This window comes from Malania oleifera, chromosome 2 (assembly GCF_029873635.1).
Source record: "Malania oleifera isolate guangnan ecotype guangnan chromosome 2, ASM2987363v1, whole genome shotgun sequence".
Classification (NCBI taxonomy): Eukaryota; Viridiplantae; Streptophyta; class Magnoliopsida; order Santalales; family Ximeniaceae; genus Malania; species Malania oleifera.
Window position 1 is genome coordinate 107,504,948 of NC_080418.1, and position 26,880 is coordinate 107,531,827.

Consider the following 26,880-nt stretch of genomic DNA (forward strand, 5'->3'; position numbering starts at 1 on the left):
TCTTTGCCCTCTCTAGTAGCTGTCCTCCCTCTCCCTTTTGCTTCTCCAGTGGCTCTCCTCTAACAATAATTGAGCATACTACTAATGAATGTTTTCATTAAGAGGATGAAGGATAACTAGTATAAATTCCATTTATCTTCAAATCAGGTAATCCAAAAAAAAAAAAAAAAATTCTCTCCTTTGTAAATTTGAAGTTGAAATTTTCTCTACTTTTGTGTTTACTGCAATAATAGAACTAAGTATTAGGAGTATGAGCTTTGATTTCTTGCATTGGTTTTATAGTGATTGAGGTATTTTTATGATTATAGTTGTTAGAATTAATATATTCCCAAGAGGGGGGGTGAATTGGAATTTTAAACTTTTCTCTTAAGTTAAACTAGATGTCAATTGAGTATTACAACCTAAGGTCTTTCTATCTAGTTCCAAATATGCCGATGAATATAATATGCGGAAATTTAAATCAAGCACATCATTCACATAATAACATACACGTGCGGTAAATATAAAGTGCGACAATAGACACAAACACAAGATATGTTATTGGAGTTCGGCCAACTGTGCCTACGTCCCCGCCTCTAGCTCGCAAGCCCGAGGATTCCACTAATAGCTCACTTAAGGGTGGAGCGACACCGATTACAACCAGGTTAATTAGCACAGGGCTGACCTCAACCTTAACCAGGTCAATTAGCGGGGCTGACCTCAACCTGCACGCCTTAACAGGATGGTGCACCTAACTTTCCTAACCGGGTATAAGCCAAACTGGGACTATTCCAGGGCTAGTCTCCCTCTTTAGGCCCGTGCCTGGAAATACAACAGATGTGTATTACAGTCAAATGGTACAGTGATTATGCTTTCAAGTAAAGCAGATATGTACCCAACTACGCGCAATTACATACACCACAAAATGATTTAATATGTAAGCTCAGTGTGGTCCAATATTTCAACTCTCAAATATATATATATATTTACTATTAGTGTAATAAGTGCGTGAGAGTATAAATCAAGCAATCATTGTATCACAAGATATTCAGGCAAGATGTTCACACAAAGATACTAGCCAAACAATATACATGTATATTTCAATGAGCGGGTTTTCTCAATCGAATGATGCTCTAGCAATGTATATGTTTGGTTTGCAAAAAGATATTCAATCTTTGTATTCAGAAAAGGATATATGAGTTAATGAATTTTGCAACAAATATTTTATCACATGAACAAATATCTTTTCAAATGTTTTTCAAGATAAAGGCACAATAGATATTTGAAAATGTTTGACAAGTTTTTGCAATCCAAAAACAAATACAAACTTCTCAAGATGTTGCAATGAATATGCAATACTCAGAAGTTTTATATAAGTCTTCTTAGGAGAGACTTATTAACAAAGTCCCCTAAGAACACTTAGGTTTAGCTCTCGTAAAAAATCAAATCAATCTAATCAGAATGGGAGAGCAAACCTTTCTAATCAAGCGCTCAATCAACTTACAGAGAGTTTAAGTAATAAGAGAAGGTAAGTTTGAGTGGTTGGGGTCTAGGAATGAGTATTATAGGATTTGAAAATTTCAGAGAATTTTTCTTAGTCAAAGTGGCTAATCTCTTCCTAATTTTCACAAATGATCTCATATATATAGACATGGGAAGCAATATGACCGTTAGGGACCTATTGGGCATTATTAGGGAAGTTTAATGACATTTCAAATATTTTAACCCTATTTAAAAATATTAATTGCGGTAAAAAATAAAGAGCAACCCGAGAGGTCCGGTCGACTAGATCTCATATGGTTCGGTCGACCAGGGCATTTCTGAACTGAATGGTCGGTCGACCGAAAGTGCCTTTCCAAAGGCGATTTTCCATTTTACCGAGGTTCGGTCGATTAGGCCATTTTGAACTAGCTGGTTCGGTCGACCAGACTGTTGGGATTTTTCCCGAGGACCCTCAGTCGACCAAGTAGTTGGTATACAAATTTGGCTCGGTCGACTAGATGGTCAAATTGTTGACCTGAAAAGGTTTCGGCTGACTGGGACTTTTTGAACTACATTGGTTCGGTCAACCAGGCCCTTGGTCAACTATTGACCCAGGCTTGGTTCGGTCGATGGGGTCAGAATGAACTACCAAGGTTGGTCGATCGAAAGTGCACAATGTGTGCATTTCGGTCCTGTCTTGAAATACACAAACCCTATTCAAGTGCCTTTCAATCAAAGGTGCAATGATGTGTGTCCTAGGGTCATTTTTGTCCAAAATAAAGACACCGAAAAAGTCCGGTGTCGGTCGACCTTCAGTCTACCAAAGGGTAAACCCTAAGGTCACTCTAGTTTATGGTTGGTTTGAGCTTACATATTATATCATGCATGTGATGTGTGTGAGCTTATTATAAACCAAAGACCTATTTACTATTACAGACCTTTCCTACTTAAATATTACAAACCCGAATATAAATTACAACAAATAAATTATATCTAGGGTCTTTGTTTTCCTTCGGGTCTCCAAGTGCCATCATAGGATACTACCAAGATAAACCTGCACATCAACTCGACAGCCATTAAATACCTGAGTATTTGTCATAATTAAAACAGGGTATGACCCATAGGGTCAACAATAGTGTATTAAAGTTAATGTATTTTTGTGAGATTAATGTTTATGTATGTGAAATAAGATTTGTTTGATATTATTGTTATTTAATCATAATATTTATTATTATATTGTAACTTTGCATTATTTGATTATGTTAATCGTCTCACCCGGGAGTATATAAAGTCCAAAGGGGCGTGAATGGACTCTTTTTGCGTATTTGTCCTTTCTCCACAAAATAAAAACTCTTAGCAAGATTGCAAGCAATTATATCACAATTTATAAAACGTAAATCAAGCACAAGACATAAAAGAAAGTGAAGGGAGAGAAAGCTTAACATCGAAGATTTAACGTGGTTTGGCACCAAGCATACGTACACGCCTTAATACCAAGCCAAGGATTCCACAATCCACTATAAATACTCCTTCGTTAGCGGAGCAAGCCTTACAACTTGGGTACCAAACCCTACACTTGGGAACAATTCCCTACCCGCTCACAAAGAGCCTTTGGTTCACCAAGAACCTTCACCAAACGATTCACAAAGAATCTTTACAATTAAGAAGATGATTACAATGGAATGCTCCTTAAATGAGCTGAAATCAATTACAAACAAATCCTTACACTACTCCTTCAAAAAATAATTCAAACAAGATAAATGAGTAAGAGAGGATTGAACACATGTGATAAATGACTAAAATGCAAAGTGCAAAGTGCTTAGGTTTTGGATAAAATGATATTTTTCACCAATATGATCAACAATGCTTAAAACCATGTCTAAATAAGCCTAATGGCTTGTATTTATAGCCAAAGAGCTAATATGAACATTAACTATCCGTTGGGAGCAAATCTCATGTGATTTTCTTAAGAACTAGTCGTTTTATAGCCATTATGGTGCTGGGCACAAGACCACTTATCGATGAGTCCCCTACTCTCATCGACTAGTCACACTTCGCCAGCAATAGTTAACATTCTGCCTACGACTCGTCAACTAGTGCCCTGCACTTGTCGACTAGTGTCCCCCCACTCGTTGATGAGTGCCCTGAATCAGAAAAAGTCATCAACATGAAGTTGTGGGATTTCTTCTTAGATTTCTAGGGACACCAATATCGTCCTTTTTGGAATTTTATAGCAAAAGTTATGTCCCAAATATCGAAGGGTATTCAGGACTCAAGGCTGCACTACGTTAGTTGATGATTGCTCTATTTTTCCTTGTCAAAAAGCCTTTTAATGACTTAAAACATTTTTGGATAAAATTATATGAAATATATTAAGTCTAATAAAGTTTAATACTTGTCCAAGTGAGTTTTCCCTTGAATATAAGATATCTTGATTTATGAAAACACATTTGAAAGCTCGTTTCGATATCTTATATGCTCTGTATGTCCTTTATAAAAATATACTTGACTTTCTTGAGTTTTTAGGACATAAAACATGTTTTAACAAAGCTGAGACTAAGTATAAAAATATTCTTAAAACTAGGATGTTAAAAACTTGTCACTTTCAAAATATATTTTGAGTTTAGGATTCTTTTGACAAACTTTTTGATTTTAACTTTGAAAACTATTAAAGTTGAGTTTGTGACTTTAGGTGAAATCCTATTTACTCATGTGTCCAAGTATGCATGCATTTGCTCAACTCTTACTCAGAAATCATGCAAGAAACTCACCCGCAAGAGTTACAGAATGTTCCTACCTCACATAACTTTTATTACATATAATTTAATAATTAAGCTTCTGTTGGTTGTGCTTGAGTCCTTTCCGAGTGAGTGTCAATTAGATATTTCCTACTCGAACTTCTACTCAGTTCGATCTTTGCCTTTGTGTTAGCCTTGGTGTATTCCCAAGAGGGGGGTAAATTAGGTATTTAAAAATTTATCTCCTAGGTCAAATTAACCAGCAACAGTAATACACAAACCTAGGGTCTTTCTATGTAATCATAAACCCAATCAACACATGTATAACATATAATGAATTAAACGTAAGACATACATGTGCTGAAAATGAAAGTGTAGAAAATAAATTGAGAAAATATAAAGCACATGCACGATATGTTATTGGGGTTCGCCCAATACTGCCTACGTTCTCGCCTTGGCTACACCAGCACAAGGATTCCACTACGACTCACTTAACGGGTGGAGTGGCACCGATTACAATTAGGTCAATTCAAGGGGCTGACCTCAACTTACACGCCTTACCAGGATGGCGCAGCTAACTTTCCTAACCGGGTCTAAGCTAGTCTGGGACTATTCAACAAGGCTAGTCTCCCTCTTCAGGCACGTGCCTGGAATATAACAAATGTGTCTAAAATATTGTGTACACGGAAATGCTTCTTACACTAAGCAGATTATGTATGTCTAAGCACAGTATAATCAATGCACCTCAAGTATGTATGAACTATAAGCTCAGTGCTCTACGTGTGCAATCAACACTCAATATTATGGATCATCTCAAATATGCACAAGAGTGTATAAATAAGGTTTTCTTTGAAACACAATATAAAATATCTCAATGCAAGCTTAGGGTTTCAAAGATGCCAATCAAAGTATTCAAACAACCTCAAAAATATTCAAATGTATCTAGCACAAGAGTTGTTTGAAATCTAGTTTTGTAAAATATTTTTGCACACAATAGAACAAGCCCAAATGAGTATTGCAATGATAATGCAAACTCACGTAGCTATATGATTTTTCCCAATCAAAGATTTATCAAATGAAATCGGGGGAAAAATCTAGTTCAACCCTCAATATGAAAATCAAACGTGTAATATACAAGTGAGGGTTTCTAACACAATATAACAAGCAATAAACACTCACAAGGTAAGATCTCTCAAAGGAATGAAGGTATTTGAGTGTTATGGACTTACTAGGAGAAAATAGGATTTGAAATTTTTCAGAGAATTTTGGCTTAATCCTATTTGCTAATCTTCTCTTAATTTTGCAAATGAAGAGATATATATAGGTATAGGCAGAATTATGATTGTTGGGGACACCAAGGGTATTATTAAATTTATTTTTAAAATCATTAAGAAATTTAACCATGTTTACTTATTTTAACCCCAGTAAAAATTAATTTAACCCGTGAGATTTAGGTTCTCAACTCAAGGTTCAGTCGTCAGAAAAAACTCAACCAAAAAAGTGCTTTTTCGAAGTTCATGTGCTCGAGTCTGGGATCGGTTGGCTGAACAAAATACAGAATGTTTCTGTCTGCGATTCGGGTGTCCGAAGCTAAGTTCGGTAGCCTGAACTTGCCAAATCGGTCTCCTGAGGTATATTTGAACGTAATGTTCGGGCGCCCTGGTTGGTGAAAAGGTGTCAAGTCAGAGATTTAGTAGCCCATGGATGATGCGGTCAAATATGTTCAGCTACCCGAATCGAAGTCAACATGTTGACTTGTCCATGACTCGGGTGCCCGAGGCTTTTTGAACGCCACAAGTTCGGTCACCCGACCTCTCTCAAAATTTCCAATTAAGTCCATTTTTTGTTTCAATTAATTCCCCTAATTATCTAAGTGATATGGGGACCGTTTCTGCATTTGTTTAGGGACCTAAGGTCTTTCTATCCTACTAGAAAAAAAAAATCGGCATCGATCGACCGAACCTAAGGTCTCTCTAAGGTCTTGAGCTTACAAGTTCCTACATACATGCAATGCAAATTATTACAAACCTTTGCCCTATGTTACTATTACAGACCCAAATAAGGCAATAATATAAAGTACAATAATGAGAAAGCTTCAGGGTCTTTGTTTTCTTCAAGTCTTCATGTGCCATCAACTGATTTCGCCAATATGAACTTGCACACAAACTTAGAAAACATTAAATACCAAGATTATTTGTCATTATCAAAACTGAGAATGACCCATAGGGTCAACACTTTGATTTAGTACTTCATATATTCATCACTGGAACCTATACTAAACATGATCTGGAAAGATAGAATACACTAGGTAGAGGTGAGCAAATGGTCGGTTCGGCCAAATTCGGTTAATTAACCGAATTAACCCAAATTTTTGGTTAATGAATGTTGTTAACTGAACCAACTGAACCGCTGAGTCTCATCGAACCGAACCCTACCAAATTACCTTTTTGGGTAATTAGTTAACCAAATTAATTAATTAATTGAAGTTTGGAATAGAAAATAAGTTATATTTTGTCATGTGATTGGAGCTTAATCACAATATTTACGGAGGAAGGATCAGATTTAATAATAAACAAATAAATATCAGAGGGAAGGGAATAGTTAATTGGGAAGCTGGGGAAGAGGGGACAATCAACTTAAAAAAAAAAAAAAAAAGTTTTCATTGTTTTACCAGAAGATATTTTTACAAGATTTTTACCATTGCTGTATTGCATAAGATAGCTTCACAAAAATTTTTATTCATATCTCATGTATGTTTTACATTAGAATTGGAAACCCACAAGTGTCCACTCCACTCCAGCGTGCACTGCTCTGTCTCTCTGCAGTGTTCTCTTCCAGTTCTGAACTTTTAAATGAGCCCATCTCCAGTTTTGAATTTCAATCCGATCCTCTTCATGTCCACCCATATCCCTTACTCTTCACCAGCAAGCACAGATCCAAAGAGCTCCCGCCTTTAACAAATTAAAATATACTAATTTATATTTAAAATTTAATTAATTATTAAATCGGTTAACCGAATTAACATTTTCTATTCACCAAACCGAAATCCGATTCACTGAACTTTAATGAAACATAACCGAACTGACTGAACCGGATTTTTTAACTGAACCGAACCGACAAATTTCGATCGGTTAATTCTATTAATTCGGGTTTTCCCGAATTATGCTCACTACTAGCACAAGGAATAACATATAGGTTAATATCATCAAAATATATAAACCATAATAGTATAGCCACCAAAGCTAATAGATTACACATGAAATTATTATTTTTTCAACTTTTTGAAAATAATAGTTTAAGATAGCTTCAAAATAATTTTTTTATTAAAATTTTGTTAGAAAGAATGTTGATTTAAAGTAAATAGAAATTAATATTTGTTGAGGATTTTTTATAAGATATTTGTTTCGAATGGAAGTTAATATTTGTTTAAAATTTTTCATTGAGATATTTATTTTGTTAAAAAAGTAATTTATATTAAAAATTATTTTTTAGATAAAAATAATAATTTTAGATAAAAAATATTTTTGAAGTATTAGTTAAAATATATTTTTGTAAGAAAATAATAATTACATTAGTTTAGTTGAAATTTGGGATAATAGTAATTTGATTTGAAATTAGGTATTTAGTAAAATATATTCAGTTGAAAAATTAGTTGTTAAGCGAGAAATTATATTTTATTTTTTCAAATTGAAATAATATATAAGTTGTCATTAATTTTTAGTTTTTTTGAGAAAAAATTATTTACATTAGTTGAGTTGAAAATTTAAATATCCTAATTTGTTTTCAAATTACAGAGTTTAAATTGTTGACTTGAGTAATGTAAAACATAGTTAATATTAATAGACGTATATTAAATAATGACTTCGTGACTTATTAATTATTAATTATAATTCTACTTTAGCGATAATTATTTAGTATTTATAATTTCAGAATATTATTAGTGAGCAATATTTATATTTGGTTAGAGATTTGAATAAATTAAAAGTAAAGATAGTGAATTTGGCACTTAGTATTTAGTTATAGCTGTAGTTATTTAGTGTTTATGGATTGTGTAGACACCCTAATTTCTACCAAGTCATCCCGAAAAAGACCTGGTGTAGAAAAATTGACTTTAAGTCTAATTGGAGTACTAGTTGTTTCAAATTTTGAGTCCTTTTCAAAATTAGAGTCCTATTTTGAAATCCCAGTTATCTCAAAATGGCCTTGCAATTTCAAGACGAGCCTCGACATTCTAGGAAAAGTTTTTTGAGTCATTTTTACTATAGTTTTAAACTGAGCTTTTCATAAAATTTATTTAGTTGCAAAATTAACCTCCTTAGTTGAGGACCTTGAATTTCAAAATTTGTTCTTGCTGCCCTTTTGAAAAAACATAATAAGTCCCAAATAGTTTGAGTTGAGTCTTGATGTGCTAGGAAATTTTCGTTCTTTTAATTTTAAAACTAGTTTCTTCTAAAAGTTTTAGTTAGAGTCCCTTTTTTAATCTAAAATTAAATTTTCCTAAACCTTGAGTCAAATTTCAAAATTAAACTTTGTTTTGTTGAAAGTCGAACTTTAAATGTCTAATTTGTGAAATTGGTTCTTTCAAACTTTTTAATTGAGTGGATCCTTTAATTTTAAAACCAAAGTTTTGTTTTGATGTTAAGGTCATGCTTTAATCACCGGGTTCTTTTAATTCAAATTGGTCAAATCCAAAGTCAAAATTGAAAGCATACATCACAGTTTTTATTAAAGAGGGAGGGACACGAGCCTTATGTGTGGTACAGAAACATATAGAAAAGATATGTACAAAAAATACCATAAATAAGGGCAGAATATACAAACGGTGGTTGCAGGAAAAGCAACTCGAGAGTACATGTTAGCTTTGGTGTATTCCGAAGAAGGGGGGTGAATTTGGTATTTAAAAACTTTTGCCTAGGTTAAAATCAACAGTATTACGCAACTTAGGGTCTGTCTATGCAAAAATAAACTCAATCATTCATAATAAAACATACACATGTGGTAAATATAAAGTGCAAAAATATAAACAGACACACGATATGATATCAAGGTTCGGCCAATACTGCCTACGTCACCGATTTTAGCTCGCAAGCCTGAAGATTTCACTAATACTCACTTAACAGGTGGAGTGGCACTGATTACAGCTAAGTCAATTAGCGCGGCTGACCTCAACCTACACTTTACTAGCATGGTAGACCTAACTTTCCTAACTAGGTTTAAGCCAATCTGAGACTATTTCATAGGGATAGTTTCCCTCTTCAGGGTCATGCTTGAAATACAACAAATGTGTCTAAAATTTTGTGTACACGGAAATGCTTCTTACACAAGTTAAAATGTGCCGCTTCGCACAATATAATCAATGCACACCAATAATGTAGGAATTATAAGTTCGATGCTCTAATGTGTGCTAAACACTCAAATAAGTATAGATAATCAATCTAGATCAAGAGTGTATATCAAAGCAAAATTTGAAACACAGTCTATGAATATAACAAAATCAAATCAAGGTTTCATATATACTTAGCAAGATGATTCAAACAAACTCAACAAGATGTTCTCAATATACTAAACACAAGGAGTGTTTGAATGCAAGCTTTGAAAAATGATTTTGCACACAAAATATAGGTTTAGGTGTCTTGCAATGACAATGCAAGAACCACAACCTTCTAAGTCTTCCCACACAAGATTTATCAAATAAAATCGGTGGAAGAACTTTAAGCTTTACTCTCAATAATAAAATCAAGAAATAAGCACAACAAATAAGAGTATGAGCAAATGAGGATTAAGCACAAACACTCTAAATATACTCACAACACTTGAAAGATAAAGGAAAATGAAGTTCTGGAGTGTTTGGCAGTAGTATAGGCTAAAATAGATATTTGATTTTGAGAGAATTTGACTTTAATTATTTTTGCTAATTCTTGCTAATCTAAGCAAATGAACATGTATATATAGGCAAGGGGAAATTTTTGACCGTTGGGGACTCAATGGAGATAATTAGAAAATATTAAAGCAAGTTTAGAAAAATTAACCTAGTTTACCCCTTTTAATTTTCGGTAAAAATTAATTTAACCCGAGAGATTCGGGTGCCCTGTTTGAAGTTCGGGTGCCCAAATAGACTCACTTAAAAAATAAATTTTTAAAGGTTCGGGTGCCCGAAGTTAGGTTCGGTTGGCTGAATAAAAGACAGAAGTTTTCTATCCGCGATTCGGGTGCCCGGGTCTAAGTTCGGTTGACCGAACTCATGTGTTCGGTCGCCTGAGGCCATTTTGAATGCTAAGTTCGGTCGCCTGGGTTGGTGAAAAGGTGTCAGGTCAAGGATTCGGTCGCCCGAGGGAGATGCATTCATTCTTGGTTCAATAGCCCGAATCCAAGTCAAACTGCTGACTTTCCTGTAGTTCGAGCGCCCGAGGAGTTTTTAGCTCCTAGGTTCGGTTGTCTGACCTCTCACATATTTTGCTCCTTTAAGTCCAATTCTAAACCAATTGATTCCCCTGATTATGTAAGTGATATAGGAATTGTTTGTGCATTTTTTTAGGGATTTAAGGTCTTTTCTAAGGCCATTTTAAGTACACCAAGAAAACCTAGCTTCAGCGACCGGGTGATCCCTAAGGTCTCTTTAAGGTCTTTGAGCTTATAGATCCTACATGAATGATATACAAATTATTACAAACCTTTTCTTAATTAAAATTATAGACCCAAATAGAAAATACAATGAATAAATATGTCGGGTCTTCGCTTCTCTTCAAGTCGCCGCATGCCATCAATATGATCCAATTAGTATGATCCGGCACACAAACTTGAAGGTCATCAAATACAAGAGTATTTGTCATTATCAAAACCGAGAATGACCTATAAGGTCAATAGTACATGTTGATATACATTCACAATAAAATTTTACAAAATTACAAAAAGCAATAATAGAGAAGATGCCAAGCTTTCTGCTCTCTAGTTGTGAGCTGGAAGCATCCCCCTCGAGCCATCTGCGCTCAAAAGAAACGACAAAAGAGTTGGTTAGAAGAAAATTCCAAAAAGAAACATATATATAAATTAAAAAAAATAAAAAGAGAAATCCATGTGTGCAGAGGGAAAGGAATTATTCCCTGCCAAGTTTGTTGGTGGGGAAATCGGTTAGCAAAAGAAGAAATTGATGCCAAATACCCCCAAGCCTCCCTATAAATAGGGAGGCTCGCACTGTAGACAAACGCCCCTGAGAGAGCATAGAAACCCTGCAAGAATTGAGAGAGAAATAAATTAGAAAGAGACGGGAGGTTCTACCTGTTTGAAGGAGAGAAGAAAGCATAAGACAACCCTGTAGAAACTGAGAGTAGAGAGAATTAGAAATGGGAGACTTTGCAGGACTGGAGATAGATTTAGAGGCTTCAAAGGGAGGTTCAGAATATAGGGCAGCACTCAAAGCACCAAAATAGACACCCAAACTGACACCGAGGAGGGAGAAGAAGACCGAAGGAGAGGAAGGGAAGGTAAAATCCCAAAACTACTCTATGCATTGTGTAATTCAGGTTATATTTGTAAGAATGTGAGCATGAATGTAGGAATCCCTCTACTCCAACTTCGGGTTCATTCATGAACCTCCACAGTGACCCAATAGTGCTCTAACCCGAACTCAGGTTCGGACCCTTGACTCACTCCAAAACCAATCTCCCCAAATTGGGCCCAGTTCATGATTAAAACAAACCAACCTTAGCCCGTTTTAAAATCCCTAGGCCCAAACGCCAACTATTTTTAAAAGCATCTTAGCTTGTACCTGTTTTTAAAATCACCCGAGTACCCAAAGCCCGTTTTGAAAAAATCTAACCCTCGACCCAACTTCCTGTTTTAAAATACCCTGGCCAAACCTACTGTTTTTAAAATCTCACCCCATGCCCATCAAAACTCAACCCAAGCCCGCTTTAAAAATCAGACCAACCTATTTTTGTTGAAAACCAGCCTATGTCTTAATAATGGCTCGAAGCCTATTTCCAATTTTAAAACCGGCCCAGCTTTAAAAATCACCCAAAAGCTTAATCTCCCTAAACCCACATGTGACAGCCACGTGACTCACTCTAACTTACTTGAGTTCCCAACTCACCCGGGTTGACTCATACGAGTCAACCCGGCATCCACACATTGAGTCAAGGAGAGTTATCTCATCTTCCATCTCAGTACAAAAACCTAACACTCACAAATCTAAACCCTAACAGCCTCACCCACTCACAACCACACCACCACCGTGCACACTCACTCACACACAACACAGCTCGCGCACAGCCGTGCACATTCACTTACACACAACATTGTTCACGCACAACCGTGCACGCTCACTCACACATAGCCTCACCCAATTTCAACACATAAACCACGAACAATACCAGTATCACACACGCACATTGAAATTCAACCCAAAGAAAATAAAAACCAAAATAAAAATCAATTGAAAAAAAGAATCCCCTTTGAGATCAGCGAATCGTCCTCGGGTGTTCGTCGTGGTCCCAACAGATGGTTTTGAGCTTGCTTAGATTTGACCATGGGGAGAAGTGAGAAGTTTTTGCTCAAAGAGGCTAGGGTTTTTTCTATCCGAAAAAGAAGGATAGAGGAGCGGTGGTGAGGCTAAGGCTACGGTTGTAGGGAGGCCAAGAGAAAGAGAAGAGGAAGAAGAGAGGAGGGCTCAAGAGTAAAAGAGAATGAAAAATGAAGAAACAAAAAAAAAAGTGAATTTAAATATCTTTTCCCCTTGGACCATACGATGCTGACACGTGGATGCCCCATCCTCCACGCATTCAGCAGGCCGCGTGGCCTCCCCTCGGCCATTGGATCCATGTTCTTAATTCAAAGAACACCTGAGATCGCCCCACCTCATCAATCCTCCCTCCTTATGCCCAACCACTCAAGACGTGACACATGTCACAAATTGGTCTTGACCAGACCTTAAACTAGTTGACTCCTTGCGAACCGATTTTTCTCTAAACTGGTTCAGGTCACTTGAACCGGTATGGAACCGATTTAATCATTCTTATCATATTTTAAATTCATAGAAAATTCATAAAAATCATAAAAATTAGAGAAAAATTACAAAAAGTCAAGATAAATTGGGGAAAATTTTAAAAGTGTATCTAAGCCAGTTTTCATTACTTTTCTTCTTAAAATAATTTTTCATGTTAAAAATCACAAAAAATCAAAAAATTACAAAAAATCAACAAACATCATACAGAAAAAATGCAGAAAAGTCGACAAAAATATTTTGGAAATTGTTTTGCACTTGAAAAGTCTTAGGAAAATTCAAAAAATTTACAAAAAAAATTCTCAAGAATAAATTTGAAGTTAAAATTTTTGTTTTTATATTGGGAAAATTTGGGAAATATTCACCAAAATATTTTTGAGGGTAAAAATTGTTCCTACACTTAAAAAAACAAAAAATTCAAAAAACTCATGAGAAAAATCTAAAAATATTTTTGGTCTCGATTTTCATGATTTTTCTTTAATTGTCTTTTTTTTATTTCAAAAATTCAAGAAAATCATAAAAAATTTCATAAAGATGGAAGAAAAATCAAGGAAAATACTTTTGACAATGAGGATCATTTTTGACACTCTTTGAAGTCCCAAACCTCTTGGAATGTTATTTTTCGTATTTAAGAAATTCTATAAAAATTTCAAAATCTTGGGAGTGTATTTTTGTAAACTATTTTCTCGATTTTTTGATCCCGGTGATTTAAAAGGAAGGCATGAGCTCTTCGGAGTACGGTATGCCCCGGTTATGAAGGAATACTTATACTATATTTATTTTGTGCATTTTCTTTGATTGTTGAAAAAGAGTAATTTTTCAAGGCTTATTAAATTTATTTTTGGATAATTTTCGATTAATTAGATACCATTTGTAGAATGGGCGCCTAGGGGGTGGTAATTCCTTCCCCTCGCGTAACCGTACTCCTGGATCCGACTCTGGTAACGCAGACGGACTCTACCCCTTAATTGGATAGTAATAAAGTGTTATAACCACACTAAAAGGTTAGTGGTGACTCCGTACACATTGTTTTCCATGAAAATATCATTTTCAAAATCACACCTTTTACACCTTTTCCAGTTCGCGCACCCCGAGGCAACACACACTCTAGTGTTCTCACCCCGTGTAGGAGGACATCGCGACAGTTTGGCGACTTTGTTAGGGACTTTTGAGAGTCAAGCTAGTAATTAGTAGGAGATTATCCCGAAATTCAAATTTGATAAGGCTTTGAGAGCACTCCCTTTCATTTTTGTACAAATTGATAATTTGATTGCACATATGTGAATAATTGTGTATATAGGATTAACTGTAAATGCTTTGCTTACTTTGGTACTTGAACAAGCATGTGATTAGTTTTGAATGCTTTATTTCCATGGTTAGGCATGCGATTAATTGTGAATATCTTGAATAAGCATGATGCTTTGTTTCCTTTGCTGTTTTATTAAACATGTGTTTAATTGTGAACATTGTGTTCAAATAAGCACATGGATGAATGTGGGGTATGGGGATGAGGTTAAAATTGAACTCACACACTTTCACAGCTCTATACCTGGGCTTTCCCTTTTAAGATTAGATAGGAGTGTAATAGCGTTAGTCCCTTCATGGCAGAGCTTGATGGGACCTGCGAACCATTTCGTTCAGTGTGGCCTTTGTCCAGACCCTTATGAGGGAGGATTGAAGTTCAATCTGGGGACCTTTTGTCTATAGAGATTAGAGCTTAACCATACATGATTATCCAAAATCTCTTGCCTAGGGTAGAGCCTCAGAGAACCCCACACATATGCATACCAATCCATTGGGGTTTGGGACAGAAGTCACATCCTTCTCCACATGTGGTAATTCATGTCTATTGTATATATGCTTTAAAATGCTTTGTTGTGTGCATTCTGCATCCACTTAGGCATCCATATCACTTGACCAATGTTTCGAAGAAAGCCCAATTCATTTGTAAAAAAGTCAAATTTTATCTCCCAAAGTAGCCTACCCATGGGAAAATGGATCATCCCCGAGATCATTAACGGATAGGGTTTTTCTCGGAACTCTGGTCAAATGATTACTTAGGTTGCATTACAGGCACCCATTCTTAAATTCACACATGATTCATGCATGTTCTTCTCCAATGGGTCGGTAATCACATTCCAGCTTCCTATAAAATCAGGCCAAATTAAAGTCTAGGATCCTAACATTGAGCCCACCTTTACCCACCCTTACAACACTAGAAGAAAAGGCGGGATCATGTGGAATCAGTTGGAAAGCCATATAAAAGCTCTTGAGCAGAGTCAGAAGAAGATCTATTAAGAAATTCAAAAGATTAAGGATCATATGATCAAATTAATGGGGATAACCACCTCTTCGTGTAAGACTGTGCAACCCCCAAGACAGGCTGCTGAAAGCAAGCTCATGCTTCCACCACAATCTATACCTATTAGTGAATGTCCTTCATCACAGATGGCGGAGTTACTGGCTGGCTTGGGCTTGAGCTTGCACACATTTGTCCTGACGACCTAGGACTCAGGTCCCTAACCAAAGAGAAATGTCCATGCGTTGCCAGTCATTAATACCACAGAAGAAAAAGTAGTTAAAGAAGCAAGCAAAGGACAAACCCCCATCTCAGGAATGAGTCATAAAAAGGGAATAGAGAAAAAGCAGTTGCTAGCTTTGGAGGGAGCAAACGTTTTTAATCTATCAAACACTAGTAACCCTGGTTTGGTGCCAGACTCAGTTCTCCCCCTAAAGATCAACATCCCAAACTTTGAGAAGTTCAGTGGGTCCGAATGCCCTTCAGCTCACCTGGGGATGTATTTCCAAAATATGGTGGCACATGTTGATAGCGATGATTTGCTCACCTACTGTTTCCAATATAGTTTGACTGGGGAAGCTTTAAGCTGGTACAGCGTAGTAAAAAATCACATATGGAAGCATTTAGCTCATGCTTTTATCGCTTATTACAACCATAATGCAACTTTAACTTCAAAGAGTATGGAGGAGAAGATGAGTGGATACTCTCATCAAAGGCGAGATATGACAGCACAGGGTCACCTCTCGGTTAAAAATAGAAAAGTAGTTTCTCTATGTGACAACCCTATCGAAAATCCTCATGTTGATCATCTTCTCAGAAGTATCCCTTAGAATGGTCCCGATTGGACAGTCACCGAAAAGCAAATTGAAGGGGCAATCAGTACAGGGAAAGCAAAGTGTGTAGAGACAGAGCTAAGCCTTTCCGATTGGGCCAATAGAAAGAAAAACAAAGAAGTCCAAATGATCCAAGAACGACATTGTCAGGGGGGGCTGACGCTAGGGGCTTAGGAGCAATTTGTTTGGCTTTGGTGTATTCCCGAAAGGGGGGGGGGGCTGAATTGGAGTTTTAAAAAATTCTTCCTAGGTTAAACTAAATAGTAATAGTATATCCACAACCTAGGGCCTGTCTCTACAGTTCCAAATGCGTAGATAAATAAAACGTGTGAAAATTAAATCATGCGCAGCATTCATAATATAACATACACGTGCGATAAATAAATTACGTAAAAATAAAATGCACACGCGATATGTTATCGGGGTTCGACCAATACTGCCTATGTCCTTGCCTCTAGCTTGCAAGCCCGAGGATTCCACTAATGCTCACTTAACGGGTGGAGCGGCACCATTTACAACCAGGTCAATTAATGGGGCTGACCTCAACCTATGACCGCACCTTACCAAGATGGTGCACCTAACTTTCCTAACTAGGTCTAAGTCAATTTGGGACTATTTCACAGAGTTAGTCTCCCTCTTCAGGCCCTCGCCTAGAATACAACAGATATGAAAATTTTGCATACAAATAAAGTGCTTCTTACACAAGCTAATATGTACCACTCAGCACAATCACAAATCAATGCACACCAAACAAGTAAGAAAGATGAGCTTGTATATGTGCAATCTACACTCAATAAAATGATAATATCAAGTATGCACAAGAGTGTTCAAACAAGCTAAACTTTGAAAGTAAAGTATATCAAATCTCAATATCAGATTAGTGTTTCAAAGATGCTAGCAATAATATTCAAATGAACTCAAAAATATTTTGTTAAATTGTATCAAGCACAAGAGTTGTTTGAAATCAAGCTTTGTAATATATTTTGCATACAAAAAGAATGCTTAAGCAATCTTGCAATATCAATGCAAAGACCCTAAAGCAAATGAGTGTTCCCATACAAGATTTATTTATTCAAATCAATGGGAAGGACTCTAGCCAAACTCTCAAGACTAAAATCAAACAATACAAATTTCAAATGAGAGTATAGGGCTATTTAGAATGAAGCACAACTAATTTAAACTCTCTTTCTAGGCTTGAATAATCAAGACAAATGAAGTATGAGAGTGTTTGGAAGTATTTGAGAGTAGTATGGAAAATATAGGCTTTGAAATTTTTCAAAAGATTTCTCACTAATCAATTTGCTAATTATTGGCTAATCCTTGCAAATGAACCCCTATATATAGAAAAGGTGAAAATTATAACCGTTGGGGACATATATGTCATTTTTTGCAAAATTTTAAGTGAGGTTAATAATAATAACATCATTTTTAACCTTGGTAAATTTCGACAACATGAGAGCATCAGTTGACCGTCTTGAGTGTTCGGTCGACCGAAGTGCTCAGTTTGGTCAACCAGGGAAAATTTGAACAATGTGTTCGGTCGGCCATTCATAACGCAATTCCTGAACCTCCGAGGTTCGGTCGACCGAAGTGAGTTCGATTGACCAAACATGGGTGTTCGGTCGACCAAGCGGTTGGGAACACCCCATATGTCAGTTTGGTCGGCTAGAGCGTTATAGCTCATTTTCGGTTTGGTTGACCAAAGGGTCAAAATGTTGACCCAGTGAAGGTTCGGTCGACCGAATGCTTTTGTGCATTACAGTTCGGTCGACCGAACATGCCTTTTAAAAGCATTACGGTCCTAGTCCCTTTATAAAATTATCCCTATTCATATGATGATTGAATTTAATTCAATAAGACATATTTTAATGCAAACATGAGGGTCCTAAGGTCAGTCTAAGTCTTTTTGAGCTTATTAGAACTTACATGCATGATATGCAAGGATTATTACAGACCTTTTCTCTATGTTACTATTACGGACCCGGATTAATATATATTACAATAAAAAATTCTTTTGGATCTTTAGACTTGGAGTCTACATATGCCATCAAGTGATCTACTCATATGGACCTGTACACAAACTTGATAGACATTAAATACCTGAGTATTTGTCATTATCAAAACCGAATATAACCTATAAGGTCAACAAATTTTGTTAACCAGATAGCACATGCAGGCGCAGGGCCCCAGATTGTTTCTTTTGGGCCCACACCAACCCAGAAAAATGTTCAGACACAGGGAAGGGGTCCTAATAAGGTGGAACTAATTCCTACGTCCTATTCAAAACTGTTCCCTTAATTGTTTGAAAGAAAGCTTATCTTGGTCATCCTCGGAATAGTTGTGTGGCATCCCCTTTTGCAATGGTATAACCCAAATGCTCGGTGCCCGTATCATGCCAATTCTCCAAGGCATGCCATCGAGCATTACTGGGCATTCAAACATAAAGTAAAATCATTGAGGGACGCAAGGTGGTTGCATTTTGATGATAAACAGTCTAGAATTCAAAGTGATCCTCTACCCAATCACAGGAAAAGAAGTGGTTAACATGTTGAGAGATGGTTTGGGAGCCAGGGTCAGGCAGAGGAATATATCGGATATGGCCCGAATGAATTGGTTTACCTCTTTGCCGCCAAAGCAGAAATACAAATTAGAAGAATTTTGACTATATCATCCACGTCATATGGTGCTTTTATCTTCTTTATTTTTATTTTTTCATTTTCTCTTTGTAATCGTATGACACTTCTTTTTCATAGAATTTCATTTCCATTAATGAAATGAGGCTATGCACTTTCGTATATCACTTGCATCAAGAGTTCGATTGCAAAATTTTTTTTGCTCATGTTTCATGCGAGAATAAGGAAAATAACAATACCAGTATTCATGAACCTAAAATAGATGTTAGTGTAAGTCAGGAAATGGAGGTTAAAGAAGATGAAACAATTTTCCTCAGCCTATGGATTCACACATCAAAGAAGCAATTTGCTCAAGAAACCATAAAATGGTGTTGATTGTTCCATAAGTTTATGTTGCTCGTCACTTTTGTTTTGATCAAATGATAAATGGTCATCCTTGGCCAACCAATTTTCCCACAAAAAGAACCAAGCACTGATTTATCACTTGTTACACAGTTTGAGCCTGAATGTAAAAATTTTTCTTCTAAAAAGTTATTTTCCAAAATTAAGTTGAGTTTGGGATTTCAAGAGTTTGAAAAATCATATAAGACAACAATTAGCTGCCAAAATGATGGTAGGATGTTTTTCTGCTACCCAGAAAGAGAATCAAGAAATGAAAAACGCCTTGCTAACCCCTTTGAGCTTGAAAAATTCAATCCTTGGTCTAACCCGTCAAAGGATCACACCCCCACACTGGGGCAGTTTTAAAAGGATTTGGTCCCAAAAGGAAGTTCAATCTAAAATAGAGCTAAAGATTCTTCCATAAAAAGATGAAGAAAGGTGTAGTAAAAAAGAAGATGTGAAAAAAAGAAAAAAAAAAAGAGAAAGAAAGAAAATAGAGGACATATATCATATGTGATCCTTGACCAATGATTACCTTTCATAACTTCAACAAAATTTGAGTCTTATTATATCTCTTTCTTTTTTGACCTTGTATACACTACGGTCCAAATAAAAGTCCTAACCAGATTAGTAAGTATTGTTGTCTCAAATGAATTATCAGACTCAATGATTGAATCTGAATTACGTAACGACCTGATCTTGAAAAAGGTACGTAGGCAGCTTGTTCAAGTGATAAGTTCGGTCAATACTTTGCAAATGCTTCGCCACAAACTAGGGCAGAAGATATCATTTTAGGAAGGAAAATTTGAGCATTGGTTTCCTTATTTTTCTGAGAACCCGCATCCTTAGGTCTACGTTTCGTCCCAAGTCCCAAAGTCCATCTCGAGATCAAAATAGGAGTACGACATTAGTTTCCCAACAAAAATAGAAAGGGAAATGTTTTCTTTGACAAAACTGGGGCAATTAACAGAGGGAGAAAGTCACTCATTCAGCTTAACAGACTAACATCAATATCACATGACTTTCGAATACTAGTATAAAATTTTCCTTTCAAAATGGCATGAACATGATAAAACATCTATTTTTCATATGACCTTCTGATTTTGCAAAATGATGTCCAAAATGCATGATCATTCACCCTCAAAACCCTTTCATCCTTCAAAAGCTCCAAAGATGATTGGATAGTCAAAGAAGTATCCTACAAAGCTCGCCAATTTTCTAGAAGCCAATTCAGAGATATGCTTACTTAAGTGGAATTTGAAAATATGGCCAGGAGCAGTTACGAGTAAATGTAACTGGGGCAAATTCTGGGTTGAGCTTTACTGTAGCCAGTCCTAGTAGCTTCACATCTGAGTAGAATTTGAAAATACAACCAGGTGCAGTTACAGATACATGTAACTAGGACAAATTCTAGGTTGAGCTTCACTGTAGCCAGTCTCGGTGCCTTCACATTAGAGTTAGAATTTGAAATTATGGCCAGGAGCAATTGCAAATGTAACTGGGGCAAATTCCATGATGAGCTTCACTGTAGCTAGCCTCGTTACCTTCACATCAAAGTAAAATTCGAAAACATAGGCAGTCTTGTTATAAATGCATATAACTGGGGCAAATTCCGCGATGAGCTTCCTTGTAGCCAGGTCTGGCACCCGCATGTCAAAGTAGAAGTTGAAATCTTGGCCAAGATCGATGACAAATAAATGTAACTGGGACAAATGATGGGTTGAATTTTTAACGAATCAATTTAGGGACCCTCATATTGTATTGCAATTTGAAAAATGGCCAAGGTCAGAGTTGAGATTGTCGATTACGGGCACGTTAGACGAAAAAGTTCATGCATTGAATAAAAATACACTGCATACACATTATCTTATGCAACATGCATGTGTGTCTGCATTCTAGCATCACAAGTAGCAACATAGAGCAATAGAGCACCATTTATTCATACTTGTCTTATAGGTTTTTGAATAATCCTTTTGCACCCTGGTCTGAGTCATTCTTGTCTTGCAGGTACCTGAAACTGGGGCAGCTAACCTCAGGCACAGAATGACATACTTTGAAACTGGGGCAACTAACCACAGGCATAGAATGACACACTTTGGAACTAAAGCAACTGACCCTAGGCACAGAATGGCCACTTTGAAACCGGGGTAATGATCTTGAGGACCAATTAATTCTTTCTCCAAAAGTATTTTGTCTACCCTTGAGACTGGGGCACAAGTCTTTGAATCCCAAAATATGTCTCCAACATTCAGATGATTTTTTCTAGAATTTTCCTCATTTACTATGGTACTCAGGTCCCTATGCCCAATACGAGTTCCCTATTTGCTATGGTACTCAGGTCCCTGTGTCCAGTATGAGTTCCCTATTTACTATGGTATTTAGGTCCCCATGTTCGGTACGAGCTATCCCATTTGCTATGGTATTCTGGCTCCTATGCCCGGCATGAGTTTTCCCTATTTGCTATGGTACTCGAGTCCCTATGCTCAGTATGAGTTCCCTATTTGCTATGGTACCTGGGTCCCATGCCTAGTACGAGTTCCCTATTTGCTATGGTACTCGAGTCCCCATGCCTAGTACAAGTTCCCCATTTTCTATGGTATTCGAGTCCTTTTGCCCAGTACGAGTTCCCTATTTGCTATGGTACTCGGGTCCCTATGCTTAGTACGAGTTCTCCTCATTTGTTATGGTATTCGGGTCCCACGCCCAATACGAGTTTTCTAATTTGCTATGGTATTTGGGTCCCCATGCCCAATACGAGTTCCCTATTTACTGTGCTATTCGGGTCCCTATGCCCAGCACGAGTTATCCCATTTGCTATGGTATTCGGGTCCCCATGCCTGGTACAAGTTATCCCATTTGCTATAGTACTCGAGTCCCCATACCCGATACGAGTTCCCTATTTGCATGATACTCGAGTCCCTATGCCTGGTACAAGTTCCCTATTTGCTATGGTACTTGAGTCCCTATGCTCAGTACGAGTTTCCCTTATGTTATGGTATTCAGGTCCCCATGCTCGGTATAAGTTCTCCTCATTTGCTATGGTATTCGGGTCCCCATGCCTGGTACGAGTTACCACATTTGCTATGGTTTTCGGGTCCCCATGCCCGGTATGAGTTATCCCATTTGCTATAGTATTCAGGTCCCCATGCTCGGTACGAGTTCTTCTCATTTGCTATGGTATTCTAGTCCCCATGCCCGGTACGAGTTATCCCATTTGCTATGGTATTCGGGTCCCCATGTCCGATACGAGTTCTCCTCAATTGCTATGGTACTCGAGTTAGCACACCCGGTACGAGTTCTCCTCATTTACTATGGTATTCGGGTCACCATGCTCGAAATGAGTTTCCCTATTTACTATGGTACTAGGGTCCCTATGCCCGATACGAGTTTTCCCTGTTTGATATGGTATTCGGGTCCCCATGCCCTGTACCAGTTATCCTCAATTGCTATAGTACTCAAATTCTCAAATCTAGTACAAGTTCAGTACACTATGGAATTCACCCGATTGATCATTCCTGGTAAAATGACCATGTTCTACAAAAAAAAAAATAATAATAATAAATAAATAAATTTCACCCCAATGATCAATGTGCTCTGGCCTAGTAAAAATTGGCGTCTTTTATCTTTATAGTCATGTTACTCTAAAATAACAGAGGAGCACCCTCCACTGTTATTCTTTAGCAACAATGCCTATAAAGAGGGGCAACTGTAGACACCCTAATTTTTACCAGGTCATCCTGAAAAGACCTGGTGTAGTAAAGTTGACTTTAAGTCTAATTGGAGTCCCGGTTGTTTCAAATTTTGAGTCCTTTTCAAATTTAGAGTCCCATTTTTGAAATCTCAGTTATCTCAAAATGGCCTTGCAATTTCAAGACGAGTCCCTATATTCTAGGAAAAGTTTTTTGAGTCCTTTTTACTATAGTTTTAAACTGAGTTTTCGTAAGATTTATTTAGTTGCAAAATTAATCTCCTTAGTTGAGGACCTTTGATTTCAAAATTTGTTTTTGTCGCCCTTTTTGAAACAAATAATAATAAGTCCCAAATAGTTTAAGTTGAGTCTCGACGTATTAGGAAATTTTCGTTCTTTTAATTTTAAAACTAGTTTCTTCTAAAAGTTTCAGTTAAAGTCTTTTTTTTTAATCTAAAATTAAATTTTCCTAAACTTTAAGTCAAATGTCAAAATTAAACATTGTTTTGTTGAAAGTTGAGCTTTAAATGTCTAATTTGTGAAATTGGTTCTTTCAAACTTTTTAATTGGATTTTTAATTGAGTGGGTCCTTTAATTTTAGAACCGAGGTTTTGTTTTGATATTAAGGTCATGCTTTAATCACCAGGTTCTTTTAAGTCAAATTGGTCAAATCCAAAATCAAAATTGAAAGCATACATCACAATTTTTATTAAAGAGGGAGGGACACGTGCCCTATGTGTGGTATGGAAACATACAAAAAAGATATGTACAAAAAAATACCATAAATAAAGGCAGAATGTACAAACAGTGGTTGCAGGAAGAGCAACCCAGGGGAACATGTTGATATAAATTCACAATAAAATTTTACAAAATTACAAAAAACAATAATAGGAGAAGATGCCAAGCCCTCCACTCTCCAGTCTCTAGCTGGAAGCATCCCCCTCAAGCCATTTGCGCACAAAAGAAACGACAGAAGAGTTGGTTAGTCGAAAATTCCAAAAAGATACATATATATATAAAATAAAATAAATAAAATATAAAAATAGAAATCCACGTGGGCAGAGGGAAAATAATTATTCTCTGCCAAGTTTGTTGGTGGGGAAATCAGTTAGCAAAAGAAGAAATTGGTGCCAAATACCCCCCAAGCCTCCCTATAAATAGGGAGGCTCGCACTGTAGACAGACACCCTTGAGAGAGCATAGAAACCCTGCAAGAATTGAGAGAGAAAGAAATTTGAAAGAGAGGGGAGGTTCTGCGAGTTTGAAGGAGGGAAGAAAGCATAAGAAAACCCTGCAGAAACTGAGAGTAGAGAGAATTAGAAAGGGGAGACTCTGTAGGACTGGAGAGAGATTTAGAGGCTTCAGAGGGAGGTTCAAAATATAGGGTAGCCCGCAGAAGAAGGATAGAGGAGCGGTGGCGAGGCTAAGGCTACGGTTGCAGGGAAGCCAAGAGAAAGAGAAGAGGAAGAAGAGAGGAGAGCTCAAGGGTAAAAGAGAATGAAAAATGAAGAAACAGAAAAAAAAGTGAATTTAAATATCTTTTCCCCTTGGACCATACGATGCTGACACGTGGATGCCCCATCCTCCATGCATTCAGTAGACCACATGGCCTCCCCTCGGCCATTGGAGCCATGTTCTTTAAAGAACACTTGAGATTACCCCACCTCATTAATGCTCCTTCCTCATGCCCAACCACTCAAGACGTGACATGTGGCACAAATTGGTCTTGACCAGACTTTAAACTAGTTGACCCCTTGCAAACTGGTTTTTCCCTAAACTGGTTTGGGTCACTTGAACCGGCATGAAACCGGTTTAACCCTTCTTATCATATTTTAAATTCATAAAAATCATAAAAATTAGGGAAAAATTACAAAAAAGTCAAGATAAATTGGGGAAAATTCTAAAAGTGTGTCTAAGCCAGTTTTCATTACTTTTTTCATCTTAAAATAAATTTTCATGTTAAAAATCACAAAAAAAATCAAAAAATTACAAAAATTCAACAAACATCACATAGAAAAATGCAGAAAAGTCGACAAAAATATTTTGGAAACTATTTTGCTCTTGAAAAGTCTTAGGAAAATTTAGAAAATTTACAAAAAATTCTCAAGAATAAATTTGAAGTTAAAAATTTTGTTTTTATACTGGGAAAATTTGGGAAATATTCACCAAAATATTTTTTAGGGTAAAAATTGTTCCTAGACTTAAAAAAAACAAAAAAAATTAGAAAACTCATGAGAAAAATCTAAAAATATTTTTGGTCTCGATTTTCATGATTTTGCTTTAATTGTCTTTTTTTTATTTCAAAAATTCAAGAAAATTATAAAAAATGGAAGAAAAATGGAAGAAAAATCAAGGAAAATACTTTTGAAGATGAGGATAATTTTTTTACACTCTTTGAAGTCCCAAACCTCCTAGAATGTTATTTTTCGTACTTAGGAAATTCTATAAAAATTTCAAAATCTTGAGAGTGTATTTTTGTAAACTATTTTCTCGATTTTCCAATCCCGATGATTTAAAAGGGAGGCATGAGTTCTTTGGAGTATGGTATGCCTTGGTTCTGAGAGAATACTTATACTGTATTTATTTTGTGCATTTTCTTTTATTGTTGAAAGGGAGCAATTTTCTAAGGCTTATTAAATTCATCTTTGGATAATTTTTGATTAATTAGGTACCGTTTGTAGGAACAGGTGCGTAGGGGGTGTTAATACCTTCCCCTCGCGTAACTGTACTCCTAGATTCGACTATAGTAACGCAGACCGACTCTACCCTTTAATTGGGTAGTAATCAAGTGTTCTAACAACACTAAAAGGTTAGTGGCGACTCCATACACATTGTTTTCAAAAAAAATATCATTCTCAAAATCACACCTTTTACACCTTTTCCAGTTCGCGCACCCCAGGGCAACACACACTTTGGTGTTCTAGCCCCGCGCAGGAGAACGTCACGACAGATTGAAAATTGTAATAAAATTTTGAAAATAGAGTAGGAATATATTTATCATTAGGATAGTAATCAATAAATAAAAATTTTGAATAGAAGAATGTATTGCGTAGAAATGAAAACTGACTAAAATTTGGTATTGAAAATTTAGAATGACATTAAGTTTGTTAGCAAACAAAATTATGGTTTTATTATACATTGATGGAGAGATTATACGTGGTTCAACTGGTGTTGTGTACAGTACTGGGCAAACGAAGGTGATTCAAGTTAAAAGAGGGATGAAGTTAGAAAGTCATAAATGAAAATATATAAAGGATTATCCGGCGATCATAATGATTACAAATTATAATTGATTTTGAGATATCTACAACGAGTGGGTGGTGGAAGTCTAGTATATGTCGATGTGCCAATAAAATATGGTTCAGATGTTCTAACTATATTGGCCTCGCATGAAACGCCCCTAAAAATTCTGCTATATATATATATATATATATTTATATTTCTACATAATAATAATAATAACAATAACTCTGATACCATAAAATATAAACTAAATCAACCCGAACCCCAAAGGAAACCGGGGATATACCTGTCCATACATACATGACAATTATGCAGTGGAAATCATGATTTATTCAACCTTATATACAATACCAGTGTTCTACCATGGTCATATACACATATACATCCCAAAAAAGAAAAAAAGGACCATAAAAAGAACCATGGCCAAAAAATTCATCCTGATCTCAACCCAACTACTTACCCTTCAGGTAGGGTAGCACCATCAGCCTCCTCTATCTTAGAGCTCGCTCCGCTCGCCTATCTGGGTTTCCTGAAATGTTTGTATTGCTGGGGAAAGACACCTTTCAGTAAGGGAGATAGACTAATATTAGTGTGTGACAACATGAGT